This window comes from Parasteatoda tepidariorum, chromosome 3 (genome assembly GCF_043381705.1).
Source record: "Parasteatoda tepidariorum isolate YZ-2023 chromosome 3, CAS_Ptep_4.0, whole genome shotgun sequence".
In the NCBI taxonomy this organism is placed as follows: domain Eukaryota; kingdom Metazoa; phylum Arthropoda; class Arachnida; order Araneae; family Theridiidae; genus Parasteatoda; species Parasteatoda tepidariorum.
In genome coordinates this window covers 1,290,928-1,297,581 of record NC_092206.1, presented here as the reverse complement: position 1 = coordinate 1,297,581, position 6,654 = coordinate 1,290,928, and positions in this window count along the sequence as shown.

Sequence of the window (6,654 nt, the reverse complement as noted above, 5' to 3'; positions counted from 1 at the left end):
GTAGCACTAAAAATGGCGACAAAAAAGAATTGTTTTTTTGTTTTTGTTTCGTCAGCATTCTTTATTTTACGTTTCTTAGTTTCTAAATAATGATTTTTATTGAAACTTGAAATTTTTTGTTTCCACAGATTGTCAAAAAACGTTGTTTACAAAATTAAATTTCATAAAATTATGAGGCTTATGTATACTTTTTGTTCATTTTAATTTTTGAAATAATATGATTCTTAAAACTATAGAATGTTAAGTTTAAATGGGCCTTTCATGTTATATCATTAAATTTAGTAAAACTATTTCGGGCATTAGGTTTTAACTCTTATAAGAATATACTTCTCTTTTTTCTGCTTATGTACAAATATTTCTCACTTGTGTTTGGGATGTTCCTTCTCTAAAAAGAGGAAATACCTTTTTGTTTTCGTTTGCATAAGAAAGAATATCAAGCATTTTTCTTTTTAAAATTTAATTAGCCACAATAAAGAAGGAACGTTGCAATGCTACGTGCTTTTTTTTTCAATAATAACGACGTCTCTAGAGTAACTGAATGACTGTTTAGATAGAAATCGCAGGTATTAGTCTCATACAACAACGCCCCCTATAGTTCGTTGCGATCGCGAATACTTTTATGACTTTTATAATTTTTATGCTAGTGAGAACCAAAACAATATGGAAATGAATGAGGGAAAACTGGATCCAACCACGTGATTTCCCGGCCAATAAATGTAGTGTTAAACGTTTAACGCAATCATGTTGGAAGTCGCATAAGAAGTATAACTTCAATAATGAGACCCAATTATAAGACGGACTGAAGTGTTTATAATAATGACATGATTTGCACGAGCTTATAGGTTATACTCATATATTTAAACATGCATGCCATGGGTTTTTATTGAGGAGATTTTTTATAGACTTCCTATTTGCATTATTTTTTCAACGTATTGCATTACAAGGTTAACCCATTGATACACTAACGTATAGACAAGTGCAGACAGTCACATAAAAAGCAATACAGCTGTATAGAGTATCACCTGAGTAATTAAGATCTTATAATATAGCCAGGGACTGTAGATATTTTGGAAATGATAATTTAAGATTTATAAATACTGCCATTTTATTAATATTAGGCTGTTAATTATTTTTTTTAACTAACGATTGAGTGACACAATTTTTGGAAGTGGGATGACGTAGTGTGGGTGATAGGTTGTTGAAACGTGGCATTTGTTAGCTCTTTCCATTCCATTTCGAGTGAGCCAAGTATCAATTCTCTTAGGTGACATACATTCTTTCTCAAATATTTCACTATGTACTATTAACATGGAGACTTAACACAAAGACAGGCACCAAGTCATGTGGAACATAAACAAACTCATCGAAGTTGCAACAAAAATATATCAGGGTTACAGTCAAATACATAAACAAATAATAAATCTAAGTGAAGTAAAAGAAGCAGACGAGAAAGAATAATATTTCATCACATTCGATGTGCGATACCACTCTGCATTTAATAAACTTATCGTTCATCAACATTTTAACTTATGTGGAGTAAATTAGCTGAAGTTTACTGCATCATTTTGCTGATAAAGATTAGCTGGTGCTGACGTCATAGGTGGGCATGGGAGGTCTTCTTCTTTTTAAAGTGCAAGTAACCAATTCGAAAGGAAAGCAACCAATTCCAAAACTGTAGGGTATCCAAGCAGTTAGATTGCTTTTGTTTACTATCCAACAAAATAGTTTTGCTTTAACTATTATCATTTTTTCCATTTTTTGTTGAAATTTTTGTAAATTTTAATTATTTTATTTGCTAATTTTATTTATTTATTTGCTAACATGCAAATTTTTAAATTAAGTGCAAAATTTCCTGGATTAACTGGTTCATTTTGAGAGCAAGAGAATGGGTTTTGATGGGTGTTGTTTATGATACAAATTTTTTTGCAATATCTTCTTGAACATTTACTATACGTGTACAGCAAAATTAATAGTTTAAAAAAGATTGTTTTTAATACAAAGTCATTGTTCAACATACATTTTCAATCCTTTTAAGTTTCAATATTGAAAACAATACTGCTATTTTTTAATTAAAATTCCCTTTTTCAGTTTTTTGATGAAACAAAGAAGTGTTTCTCCTTTCATTTTGAAGGGCTTAACGCTGAAATAACTGAAATAGTTTTGACACTCTTTCAGCTGATTGATTATAAAAATATAACACTTGTTCCTGTATAAGCCAAAATTGTGATTTTTGTGGTTTTTGAATTTAAGAGTATTGACAAATGAATAATTGATCATCCCAGAAATCTACAGATGGTAATGATGGATGAACGCAAATGATTCTTCTTTTGTAGGGGAACCCCCGAGACCGCAAAGATTTATTGGTCCTCCGAGTACTCAACTACTTCATCCCTTTTTCAAAACGCAACAATCCGTGACACTCATAGTGCGACAGATTTGGCGATAAAACAGGATGGCTTTTCATGTACTCATTTTATTTATGATTATGGAACATATACAGTCCCCGGTTAAATTTTATTGGACGCATTATAAGATTCCATGTAAAATCTTCATTATCACGTGATACAGCTTTATTGTTTTTATGTGACTGTTTGCACTTGTTTACGCTAGTGCATAAATGGGTTAGGTTATACGATACATGATATAAATTTGACTATTGAATAAATTGAACGATATAGTGTATAAATATGGAATATTTATTATATCGAGCATTATATTAGTATATTATAACAACTGGAAAAAAATATGAGACGCACTGTAGTTTTTTTAACAATGACATGATTGGCACGACATATTTAGACATACATGTCATGAGTTTTTATTCCGGAGATTTCTTATAGACTCCCATATTTGTATTTATTTGTAACGCATTGCATGACAATGTTAATCCATTGATACAGGAGCGTCAACAAATGCAAACCGGTTTCATCCAGAGTAAAAACAATGTAGCTGTATAATTATAATTTTGCATATAGAATCTTAGAGTGCGTCTAATAATATGGACAGGGAATATACATACATTTTTAATAATTATGATAGAAAACTTTAGTCCTTTTTTTTTTAAAGATTTATGTAATAAACTTTAATTATGAAAGGAAAACCTTGACATTTTATTTACTAATATTATTTCAAAACATATGCTTCAACCTCACATTTTAAGTATCAGTAAAAATTAAGTTTTTTTGTGAATTTTCATTTTATTCTAAATAAAAGCATTGATGGTACTTATTGGTTTGTCGAACGCAAGTAAACTCAAATCCTTTTCTTTCCTTTCTTTTCTTAAATTGTTTCTATTTTAATGCTTTTAAAATAGAACAAAATGGCAGTCTACAAAAAAAAAAAAAAAAAAAAAACCCAACTAGAATGACATCTATCGCTTTTTCATTATTGACTACGAGCGACGGAAAGCTTTTGAGTGCAAAATTGTGGCCGAATGAGTCGCGGCCCATTTATTGGGAATCGTTGTCTTTTGAAAGGGCATAGGATGCCGGATCAAAGCGTCACCAGGAAAAATTTACTTATTTTTTAATTATAATTATAGAAATGGTGCGTCAAAAATGTTGTCGACAATGTTCGTTATAAAATCGCATTTAAGTGATGCAGTTTTATATTTTTTATTATTTAAAACTTAAATATTAAATTTAGAATGAAATTTTCTATAAAAATCCCTCTAAACAAAAAATTTATATCTTTCAAGAAAATTGAAATATTGATAATTTTTTGTGTTTAGACCAGTGGTTTCCAACTGGCGGCCCGGGGGCCGCATCCGGCCCGCGAAGCTTTTTTTTGTGGCTCGCGAACTAAAATATATTAGTTGTCATTTTTTTGCGGACAATTTTCGTAAAAAATCTGTATGGGTTTAAAATACTTTTCTTGTTAATAAAGACCTAATTTCTTCGTTTCTGTGAAATTTAACACACCAACGGGGCAAACAAATTTATTTCTCAGGTTTTGCATCCAAGAAAATATTTATTCAAATAAAAAAATAATCGTGTGTGTTGCTCTTTTTTATTTCATTTTTTTTGTGTTTCGTGAATAGAATTTAGCATGCGTGTATCAGAAATTTTCTCGAAGAAATTCTCCGATTTAACTTTTTGAAACCACTCATTTTGGACAAAAATATTTACACACACATTTGTAAATTTTAAAAGTAAATATCTATTTTCTGGTAGTTGCAACAGACAAACTTCAATTTTCTCATTGAACATTTTGTGCTAATAAGCAAGTTTTAATACCAACCTTTTTAAAGTTTCATATCTTATCAATTAGATATCTGTTGCACATTAATTGTTTAATACATAGGTGCACATTAAAGTTATTGTAGCCCGAATTTTTTAATATGCAATTAAATATTTTTAAAAATCTACTTCTTACTTTAATTTGTAATTCAATACTTTTGTTTTGCACAACTTGATAAAAATCTGACAGTCATATTTAATGCTCCTTCAAACATAAAAGAGTCCTGCATAAAATTTTGATAAAGTTGCGGCCCACCATTTGATTTGTATTTTTAATTGTGGCCCCCGGCCTCACGTAAGTTGGAAACCCCTGATTTAGACGATAGAGAGAAAATATCTCATTTGTAATCGAATTATGAAGGCAGATTTTTCCACTTTCACTTTATATTAAAGATTTCATTCATTATTATAACATCGTCATGAATCGAAAGTTTCGATTTTTCTTTTCAAGGTGTGTCTACCACTACAAATATACAATTCCCTAAGACATCGATTCTATGCCTTATCACGGATGAAGGGTCCCCTCATAGTGTTACCCCCAATAGTGCTTAGAATTGAAAGGGGTTCATATTTTGTTTTCTATTTTAACTTATTTCAAGCGTTGTTTACTATAATTACATGTAAATTAGGATTTTCCATGACAGGAAAATATTAGCAATCATAGAGAGGAGAAGAAAAAAAAACAAGCAGTAGCACATGCATATATATATATATATATATATTAGACGTTGCCAGATTTGAAACTTGACATTCATACATGGAAATTTAAAAAAAAAAGAAGAAAAAAAAGTTTAATGCAAGAAATAAGGAATTTTTTGTTACTGTTAAAAGTCAAATTACTTCCTCCCACAAGCTGTTTTCCTTAAATTTCTTTAACAAGTACAGATTTTTCAATTCCAGATAATCGTTTATTTCCTTTATGATTTTTATAAACTTACAATTGTATATTTATGAAATTAAAATTCTCTCTGCTTTCGAAGAAACTTTAGAAAAAAAAGGAAAAACTATGATGAATGAGAAGGGAATGTATAGAGGTTACAGTAAATGTCAAGAGAATGTCCGAAATATTTGTAATATCCGATTGGATGTTCATATTTATTCGATATTTTAATATCTGCTGATAAAGATCGGAGTACCGGTCAGTGGCACCTTGAAGAAACATTATTGTAGGGCATACCGGACTATGTGAAGTCAATAATCACCCATTTCGGTCATTCGCAGTCACAGAGTACGGGTCAAAAAATGTTTTAAAATGGTTGATTTTAGTCAATAATATTTCATTTTTTAAAAAAAAGGGAAAATACATTTCAGCAGGATATATCTTGGAATCATAGGATTGACTTTATAAAGTATTGTAACGTTCCAAAGAGGTATATTCCGAGTTTATCATCTTCTTCGCTATAAGAAAACATCATGAATACCAATGCTCTTCTTATGATTATTCTTATGCATATAATTTCTTGCGCTTAAAATTTCTGCATGCTTATTAAAGAGTACAAAATAAGTTGATTTATTTAGAATAGTGATGTTTGATATTTAATGATGTTCAGTAGTTTGCTTCATTGTAAACTAAGTGATTCGTGATGTTAGTTTAAAATGTTAGTTTATACGTGATACATAACTCCTGTTTACGCTCAGCTGCAGACATTTTCGGCCATTGACGGCAAGATTTTTACAGTTGCGTTCTTTAACCCTCATTATCCCGAGTTAACTCGGGTACGTATATAGTGCAAATAGGTGTCATCCCGAGAAAACTCGGGGGCAGCAGAATGTTGACTCGGTCGGAAGCAAATAATAATAATCTGCTGCGAATTGCCAAGTTTTATTTGGGAGTTTTGCTGTTGGACTGCACGCTTATTTTGTGTATATACCATGGTTGCTGAATTTACATGGCAATAAGAGTAAGAAAGAGAATGGCTTAGTCCTTTACTGACGTTTGTGTTGTTCTTTGTTTTAAGAACTATCATACAAGGACTCATATTTAACTTTTTTCACTTGCCCGAGATAGTAAACTGACTTAAATGTCTCTTACAGATAAAAAAAAAAAAAAAAANATTTGTGTATCATGTTTCGTTTCTTGTATTTATGAATGAAATAAGAAAGAAAAATGTTTTAATAATTGGTTAATAAAGTAACGCTAAAAGTAGTTGAGCCAGAATTAATGTCTACTCACTACACTACGAAAAAAAGTGCAGTAGTTTCACTACTTGTATTTCTGACCACTGGTCAGGACATCCATAAGAGGGAATTGTTGAGGTCATCCATAAGAAATGGGATGGTTTAACCGTTCGATAGCCGCCATTCTTCCGCCAGATGATTAACCGTTATACACTGATATTTATAGGGGATACGAATGAATTCTGGGTGATGAAATTCTTGAACTAAAAAAATTTCATGTTTTCAAAATGTTAATTTT